This window comes from Pinus tabuliformis, chromosome 5_1 (genome assembly GCF_031772625.1).
Source record: "Pinus tabuliformis cultivar Carrire ecotype Pingquan chromosome 5_1, CPIR1, whole genome shotgun sequence".
Lineage (NCBI taxonomy): Eukaryota > Viridiplantae > Streptophyta > Pinopsida > Pinales > Pinaceae > Pinus > Pinus tabuliformis.
The window spans coordinates 750,412,022-750,422,698 of NC_142305.1; positions in this window are offsets into that span (position 1 = coordinate 750,412,022).

A 10,677-nucleotide genomic window follows, 5' to 3' on the forward strand; every position below is an offset into this window, starting at 1 on the left:
TTTTTATAATTAATGTCTTATTTTTCTCCATTTTCTCTCATTTTCCCTCTAATTTCCCTTCCATGCAAATTTGTGCCTCTTTACCTTCATTTTCTCATATTTTCCTTTATTTCCCATAATTAAAATCCAGTTATTGACTATTTTCCTTTACCAATGCCTTTTCCAATTTCCATAGCCATTAGTAAACCAAAAATGATGTCCATTGTAATGTTTTCCCAACATTGATCTTGGAAGATGTCTCCCACGAGCTTGGTATTGTTTTATTTACATGGAAAATCGACGAGGGGTTATTACAAACTCACCCCCCTTGGGGTAACACAATCCTTGGTCTTCAATGATGCTTATAACTATCAAAACATGTAGCCCATGGAGCTTTATATAAAAGTTCAATACAACATTTACATCATACAAAACCACTGAAACCATGAACACCATACTAGTTATTAGAGCTTTATAACACAACTTGATGTAATATCTACAAGAAATTGATTATATAAATACAGAAAAAACCCATATACCAAAAAAAAAAATCATCGAGCAAGTAGGTAAGGTTACAAATCCCGCATCTGTTCATCCGTATCTCATGTATCTTCATTCAGCCCAAAGTTCTTCCACTTCACCTTAACTTGATCTATTGCTCGATTCTAGAGCATGCGTTGTTTCTATTGCAAAATGAAATAAGGCTATGGCTGGAAATCTCCCTCCAGTTCCACTTGCAATAAAAACCAATGAACCACACAATCAAAATCATGTACATATCTCTTAAGGAATGAAACATGGAAAACTTTATGGACTTTCATTGTTGGCCATAGTGTAAGTCGGTAGGCCACTAGTCCAATAATATCAATGATCATCACAAAAGGCCTAAAATAATGAGGTTCCAATTTGGCACATGACCCAATCCTCAAGGAGCTCCTCTTGGGCTTGATGTGAAAATACACATGCTCCCCAACCTAAAACTCCTTGATTACTCTATGTTGATCTGCACAACTCTTCATCCTATCCTGTGTTGCCTTTAAATTCATATTAATAACCTACATCTCCTACTCCATCTCAGCCAACATACTTGGTCCTATTAGTAACATGTTCACTAGATCAATCCATCTAATAGGAGTATTACAACTTCACCCATAAAAATCATCGAATCATCCTCAAGGATTCCTGATACCCATTATTATATACAAACTCCACCAATGGAAGATACTCCTCCCACTTCCTACACTAATGCATGTCATATATCCCTAATATATCCCCAAGACTCATGTTAACCCTCTTTGTCTATCCATCTATCTATCCATGATAATATGTGTTGAAAGATAACTCTATCCCCAAGCATGCAAAAAACTCGTTCCAAGACTTATAAGTTAACTTGGTATATTTGTTTGATATGATATTCCTTGAAACACCATGTAATCTCACTATCTCCCTGATGAAGATATGAGCTACCTCACTAGTTGAATTAGTAGACGTCACTACAATGAAGTGAGCGACCTTGCTCAGCTTATCAACCACAACCATAATGGAATCATGTTGTATAAATGTCCTCATCAATATTGTAATGAAGTCTGTTAGAGCCTAGATTTGCCTCAGGCTGAAAAGGCAAGGTTCTAGGTCCACATCAAACCACGCTCAGCCTCGTAGCTAGCCCTACGAGGACAGGAGAGAGCTCTCTCTGGGTCTATCTCAGCGAAAAATATTCAATGGGGCATGAGATGACTTAAAATGGAAACTGATTTTAGGCTAGTAAATAAATATGAAAGAGGTAATTTAATGAATGACTGAATTTTCTGGGATGTATGGGACAAAGGACAACATGACCTGGGAAATTAAATCAAAGACACATAATATTTCGTGAGGCAAGATAGGCAGGAGGTTTAGCAATCAAATTGAAATAATGCGCAGTGGAAAGACTGTTGAGATGCTGAAAATGGCATACACATGAATCCTTTTCAAACTGAAGAAAACACACAAAGCATGAATGCCTTCCCAAGGCAAAGCAGTAAACTGGATTCTACCTTTCTTACTTAAAGGCATTCAACTGGAAATGATTGTGAATGAACTGTAAAACATAACAAGACACATATGAAATAGAAAGAAGAAACATATGCTAAACTCATACCACATGAATCTCATGAATCAGAGCTGCATCATTTTATTAATTTCCTGGCCAAACTGTATAGTGAAGCGCTGAGTTTTTCCTCCACACCTTTCCCAGAACTTTGACCCTTACAAAATGATTTTCCATATATTAAATAAGCTTAGAGGTGGGAAAACAGATCGACACAAATAGGGAGCCGTTTAACATCATTAACAAATAGGAGCCAATCATCTTTTCTGAAGATAAGCAGCGTTACATTTTCTACTCGAATTTGCTGATGACCAATGAAGAGGTGAAATATGGAGGCACAAATCCCATGAAATCATGACTGAGGACAAACATAGGCCTCCAATCCTATTTCTCTGCTATGGTTGGTATCTTCGTTTTAATTTTGGCTTATGGTTTTTGACTTTTCACCTTCCTTTTTGTCGTTTGAATAAAAACTGTCTTTTAATAAAAATGATTTTCGCCTTTAATGAAGGGAAACAGATCCAATCTCAAAGTTGGAAATAAGAATCTCCAAGAGCTATTCAGGCTGTTCCGGCATTGAAGTCACAGTGATTCTATTCTCCGGATGGCTACAAGCCAAGAATAAAACATCATGTATCGCTCGAATTTGTAGGGACCTTGAAGCATAAGGAAGCGAACAAAGAAGAACCAACAGAAGCTGAATATGCTCAAACCGGTGGTCTGAATCATAGAGATTTAAGCTATCTTTTGGGGACAAGGTATTCATCATGACTCCTAAGAAAGATGCATAGACAGTGTCAGTCATCAATCTCTGTGGCGCTGCTTGTAATGTCTTTTGTAATGCAAATAAGAGAAAAGAATTATTAACTGTAGATGCATGATTGCTTTCTTCGGACTGCCCACTTCCAAAATACAGACTGGGCATAGAAGTAGACATGGTGGCAGTTGAAAATTTTAGCTGGCCTCCTACAACAAGAGCACCCACAAGACTAATAATGCCAACCATTATACCATCACCGTTGTCTACATTATAGAAATTGTTCCTTGCACTCTCTGCACTAACTCTGTCATTTGAAGCAAACATCCAAACTGAGCCCTTCCGTAGCTGGCTAGTTGAGAAAGCAAGAAATTCAAACTTTTTACTCTCTATCACAATACCTTCATTCAAAATTGAGAGAATCCTTTTGTACAATTTTGTATGTATCTCTTGACCATTAGGCAGTCGCTGAGACAAATCAGTGGAGTAAAGTCTGTTCCAATTTTCATCAACGAAACAAACACGGAGGAAGTCATCGATGTACTCTGCATACTCCCTTGTGACACGGTTAGAAACATTGATTTCAGGTCCAAAGAAGTACACTTTGGATGGAGTTACTTGTACTCGGCGCACATACATCAGGCCATTATCTAGAGAAAAATCTGCTAAATTTGCAAACTGAAGAATTGCTTACTAAGGCTTGGTCCACTAAGTATGCCACACTGAACAAGCAAATTTCCTTGGAACAGTATTTCAAAAGGCAACTTTAAACCTTCAGGAAGACTTATAATTGGCACCAATTTAGAAGGTAAAGAAAATGAAGAACCAGATATCATGCTGAGCCTCTCTTCAAGTTCTTTGAAGGGAGCAATTTTTTCTTCAATCACGGAAATGTTCATTCGATCGAGTAACTCCAAACATATTGATGAAGATTGTCCAGTTGGAATAGTGAAAATCCATGCATTTTTGGCGATTGGAGGTAGTTCTGGAAGTTTTCGGGCTAACTGGTTGTGTGAATCGTGCAGCAGGCCTAATGCGCCACGCCTTCCCAGTGTGCCACGTCCATGTAAAATAACATTGTGCATTTTCTCCCAGTGCGTCGCGCCACTCATTCTATGCGTCGTGCCTAGTGCTTGCAGCAAATTTTCGCCCAAATTTTCCTCTGACTCACCAAAATCACTTGGCTTTGCTTGTTTTTTGCAAATGAGCTTAACCAATGAAGGAATAGCTCATAAACCAAGAGCTTTTGAAATTTTGGCCCATGAAACCCACTTTCATAATATTTTCAGAACTTTGGCACCTTCACCTTTTAATACAAACTCTGATTTTGTTTCCTTTTGCTTTGTTGAACTGATGATGAACTTATTTTGTCTGCTTGCAGGGATGATTGGCAGTGGTCTTTGGCAAAGGATCAGGGTGGCACCTGAAACATTTCATGACTAAAAACTTTAAAAAATTACATATTAAAAAAAAACAAATTTGATGATTTCTTCTTCAAAACAGAGTTTTGAAGAAGACTCATTCTCAACAATTATTGACGATGGGATTTTGCAATGGAAACTTATTTAGATCCTCACTCTAGCCTGCTGGCTTTTTTGGACACTTTGGGGACTAAATCAACTAAACCCTAGACCTAAAAGACCTAAAAACCTTAAATAACTCTTTGCTGACCAAGAGATTAGAACAGGACTGTAAATGACTTAAAATTGGTTTAATGAACTTCGATGAACAGACCTGAGCCAGCAGGTACAAAGCATGAGGGGTAATGACTGACAAGACCCTTCCATCAGATTATGGCATGCCCCTAGCGGAATGCAAGTGAATAAACGGAATGAGACACCTAAAAATGAAATGCAATAAAGGAAATGATCTCTGACGGAGGGATGTAAAGACCGACTCTAACAAAGTCCACAAACACAACCTCCCATATCCATTCTAAAATTAGAATAGGTTGTAACAAAATAGTTGGATGCTCACATTCAACTTTCACCTACTCACACTCCAAGCATCTTGCAAAAAACTCGGCTACATGTTTATTTAAGTTTGGCTAATGGCAGAACTTCTTAACTACTATCAAATTATTTTGTTATCCTAAGTGGCATCAAAATTACTTAACATGATTCCCCCTTAAGATAAGCTTCTTGAGCTCACTTCTATGTGGCACATAAATCATGTCCTTGAATTTCACCAAGCCAACTGTCGTGAGGTGATATTCCTCATTCCTATAACCTTCACTTTGCTACTACAATATCTTCTTCAAATATTGCTACATTTCATCATGATGCCCTACATGCAAGGCCTATTCCTGTGAATCTGTCCCATAAGAGCTCATAGTTGAAATGTGATGCACCTACACTCTCCTCCTAAGAGCATCTGCAACCCTGTTCTCCTTTCCCTTCATGTATCTGGTCTCAAATTCAAACTCACTAAGGCTAGCCAACCATCTAGCTTGTTGGGAATTCAAATTGGGTTGGTCAAACAAGTATCCTTTCCCATTGTGATCACTCATCCGAATGAACCTCCCACCAAGAAGATAGTGTCTCCACATATTCAATGCATGAATGGTAGCTACCAACTCAAGATCATGAGACACATCGTTCTGGTCAGGCTCATGCATCATCCTAGACTCATAGCATACCACCTTCCTTTTTTACATCAGGACAGCACGAAGTCCTTCCCTACAAGAATATGTAAAAACCACATACTCCTTATGAGGATATGCAATCTTCAAAACTGGAGCATCTGTAAACAAATGCTTCAACTACTTAAAATTAGTTGCACACTCCTCAATCCATTCAAACTTCTTCCCTTTCCTTTACAACGATGTAATAGGATAGCCAATCCTTAAGAAGTTCCTAATGAACCACCTATAATAACTTTCTAGTCCCATGAATGATTTGACCTCATCCATATTCCTAAGAGTTGGGTACTCCATGATAGATTTAAACTTTTCTAGGTCTAGTGTTATCCCCTCCTTGGAAACAACATGTCCCAAGTAGTGAATCTAAGACTGAAAGAAACTGCACTTGCTGAGCTTGGCATACAATTGATGCTCTCTTAATAATCTCACCATTGTTTGTATATTATTTGCATGTTCTTCCTCATTCTTCAAGTATATCGATATATCATCAATAAACACTGTCACAAACTTGTCCAGGTAAGGACGCAACACATTCTTCATCAAACACATGAAGGTGGTCAAAGCATTAGTAATACCAAAGGGAACCGCCAAAAACTCATAATGTCCATACCTCATATGAAATTCTTGTAAATGTATTCTTCTTTGATGCACACCTGATGATATCTCCATCTCAAATTCCTTTAGTCAATGCACAATATGAGAGCACCATACAATTGGCCTTATGTATCCTTTATCAATCATTTCTTTAAGTTGCAACTTAAACTCCACCAACTCTAGAGTACTCATCTTATATGGTGCCTTATATGCTAGCTCTAATTTTGGTTTAAAATCAATAGAGAAATCCACTTCCATATGAGGAGGAGACTATGGAATCTCGGTAGGAAACACATCCTAAAATTGTAGTTGAAAAATAGGATACCACTTCAGGACTTCATCATCCTCATCTTCCTCCCCTTTGTCACTAGAAATTCAATCTGCAAATAATACACATCCCTTCATGCAAGTGTTCTTTTCCCACATAGCTGTAACCATTCTCACTGATTTATTATTCTTCTTTCCCTACATAATTTTCATTTCCTCATCATCATCCAAATACTCAATAGCTTTGTCACAGGAGACCACTTTAGTCATATGAATGAAAAATTGATCTATGCTTAAAATCATACTATATGACCCCAATGGAAGCACATTTAGATGTTGATGCAGTTATACCATTCAACTCAAATACACAATATCTCACCCAATGATGAAATCTTCTCTTGGTCCCTGTAGCGAAATACACAAACCAAGTTTCTCCATGCACTTCTTTACTCAAGCAACATTTATCCACCATGTCAGGCATGAGATAACTATAATTTGATATAATATCAATCAAGAAAAAATTGATAATGGAGCTTACGTTCAATCACGATAATGGATTCATGATGATAATACAACTTGTTATCAACCACTGCATAAATCTGAGGAATACTCTGACCAACATCACTAGCTGTTTGTGCCTCCTAGGAATTATAGATATGAGACTTTCCACCCTCATCTGATGGAAAATATCTCCTGTGGTGCTCTCCACCACAAGTCCAGCACCTCAAAGGCTTTTTTCCATCGCCCTTTTTCACTTCCTTAGGTTGAGACCCATTTCCTTTCCTAGTTTCATTAAACTTCTTATGGGGTCCCCATTCTCCTTTTCACCTGCATCCTAAGGTCTTCCTCGATTATAAAGCTACTTTCCTTTAATATTCTCATTACCTTTCCAATCCCACTTAGGCTTATACTTGTGCTTTGACTTCTTATAACAAGGCTTCAACTTCCCTATGAATTACTCCAATGACCTAGGCTCATCTTACTCAACCTGATCCTTGAATGCTAATAGAAACCCACTAATGGACCTTTGGATATTTGTCTTCTCATGATTGAGGTAGGGTACATACCTAGAAAACTCCAGAAACTTGGTCGTAGACTCTTCCTCTATCATGGAACCCATCTTCAACTCACAGAAATCCTTGGACTTCCCATCATAACATCTCTTAGACAAGTAATCCTTCCTGAAGAGTCTTTCAAACTCATTCCAACTCATTTCCTCTTCCCTAATTCCTCTAACCCACTTCACATCTAATAAACATATATCTAATTTTCCTTTGAGACTGAATATAATTACCTATTCCTTCATGTTCTCTAAATAGTCATGCAATCTGATGAAATTCTTCATCCGAAGTAGGCATGCTTCTACATCTTCTGATTTCTTCACTTCCCCATCAAAAGTAGGAGGTCGAGCTTTCCTAAAATCATATGGAAAGTACCCCATCTCACTCGTCCTATAAGGATGATGCAAGTAATGATGATGAGGCATCTCATAACTAGAGTTAGAATAAAATCCACGACTATTAGCTCACTTTTTATGTGTATCCAAATATCTACCACATTTGACTATATGGTCTTTGTCCATCATGTACCTCCTCTCATACATACTACCATATGCCTCATTTGTCTTATCCTCCTCTCTATCTCCATCAGATTTCCCTAACTATCCCTACTTATGCAAATCTGAAAGACACTAAAGAATCAATGCATTAACTTCTACTTTCTTTTCTTCAACTTGGACAAGAACTTCAGGTACCTCAATCAACCTCTCATTGATTTCTTTGTAACCTATGATCTCTTCCCTTAAAATTTTTAGCTTATCTTATAAATGAGGAGAGTACTCTTCTCCTCTCTACTCAACTGACCTTTCCCATTCCACTTATTTCACACTAGGCTTGTAAGGGGATTCATGTGAACTACAGTCCACCGCCCTGCTCTCCATCTGTAATATTCTATTACCTACAAACATACCATGTCAAATAAACAAAAAACAAGATAGTCAAATCATACCTCAGTGTTTCTTATGGAAATTTGTTGCATCTACATAGGCCAATCTAGATTATCATATCAATTGTTACATAAATATCATAACCATAACAATACATGCACAACAAACACATTAAAAATTAACATGCATTCATAACAATTACTTTTTTCCAATCTAGTCCAAGTGTTTGAACTTGGAAGCTCTTGTACCACCCTGTAACACCTCCTCCCACATTTACCCACTTTAACAATCTCTCCAGAGAAAACATGAGCTACGTGTCACTATGATATGACCCGAACTCAAAGTTCTAGTTATGGAAGTGGTGCCTACAAACCGAAAGTAAACTGACATCCCTTAGAGACTACAGATCACTGAAGAGCCTACCAACCACCCCAGGTGATCAATCCATGATTTGGAACTCTTATTCACTAGTTTTAGTCCCCAAAAATACCCATAACACTTCATGCATGGGGTTGGGAGGCTATAACTACACCCACAAGACTGTTTCCATGTTGTTATCATCCAAAATCCCCTGTTATGTGTATGCAGTTGTGAGACCTATGTCACTTTTTTAGGCTAGCTTATAGACCACTTCGTAGAACTACATGTAACTTTTGATAATCATGAGAATGATGATAACAATGCTAAACAATCAAAGATTGAGAAAGACCTTAACTTAGACATGTCGAATACATGGTAGACATTTTATCAAATATATGATAAACATATAAGCTACATGTCATGAATGCATATATGATTATAAACTTCTCAACTACATCATAGAATTGTCAAGAAGGTCCAATGTTCTCTCAAGGTAGCTACAACAACACTTTTTAGTCCATGAATACATCAATCATTCAATCACTTGTCAAATCATGAACCCGATCCATAGTAAGAGCACATCATCTAACTAAGAAGTTAACTCACATATAATGACAATATAATCCATGACAGATCAACCATCAAATCAACATAATAACCAATACAAGGGCTCATTCATCACAATAAGAAAATAACTTATATTAATATATGCAAAAGCCAACCAAGTCAAATACTTACATGTAGCACCCAACCATATATTGGGTTGAATCAAATATCTCTTTCAACCAATCATCCCCTTCCCATATTCCAAGCATGAATGTTGGATCATATGGGTTAAACCAAAAATAAACCAACCAGGGCTTCTAAAGGCTAAACTGCCTTAACCTTCAAGGACAATGATTTCACCTAACTAATCTAGAAATCACTAACACTAGAACAAGATTCGATGCCTCCAACTTTCTTCACCACATCCATAGGAATATTCTTGTCTTGGCCCATCCTTCATGAGTTCTAGGAGAAATGACATATACACTTTTGACCCTTTGGAATCTCCTAAGACCTTCTCACTAGGATCCAAATTCTATCGGTCATACCAAACTTAATCCAACATAAGACACTCACAACACCATGAATATCTAGGAAATTGCATAGAAAGGGTGCAATCACTATCAATCTAGGAAAATCTCATCTCAATGACAACAAAATAACAAGACAACCACATGCAAGTACTAAAACTAGCATGTAAATCACACATGCAACTTGGTACCTCCAAAGTATTCCTATTGTATATGTGAATCCAACCTTTTTTTTCACTTTTGTTCAGTTCCTTGCTTATTATTGGATTTCATTCTCCACTCCAAGTGAATGGTAGAATTCTCCAATAAATTCTCTAAGTGTGCAACGGTGTAAGAGTATGGAAGAGGAGAGCCAAAACTAAAATGACAAAAGCTAGAACTGACAAAAGTAATGAATTATTTCTCTGATGCCTTTTTATCATTGATATCTCTTTTTTCTTCATTGTCCCTCATTTTTCCTCTAATTTTGCTTGCATGGAAATTTTTGTCTGTTCACATTCCTTTTCTGGTATTTTTCTTTATTTCGAATAATTAAATATCAATTATTTCCTATTTTCCATTGCCAATTCCTTTTCCAATTTCCATAGCCATTAATAAAGTAGAAATGATTCCCACTATAATGTTTTCCTAACACTAAGCTTGGAGTACATGTCCCATGACCTTGGTATTATTTTATTCACATGGAAAATTAACGAGGGGATATTACAAGGTACTGTAGAATATTTACAGAAGAATTCTGAAAGATTGTATCCCCTATAAATTCATTATAGAAAAAGGGTTGCATGTTTAACTAAACCCAAAAATTGCGGGAAAGTTTCAACACACTTAAATGATTTCTTACCACTGACCCTCTCTTAATAATTACAAATCCATAGCAAAATTTAACTCTGTGCACCATTGCCTCTATCGATAGATTAGTTGGTATTTTGTCACATGAAGGACACATGATTTGTTACGAGTCTCAAAAAT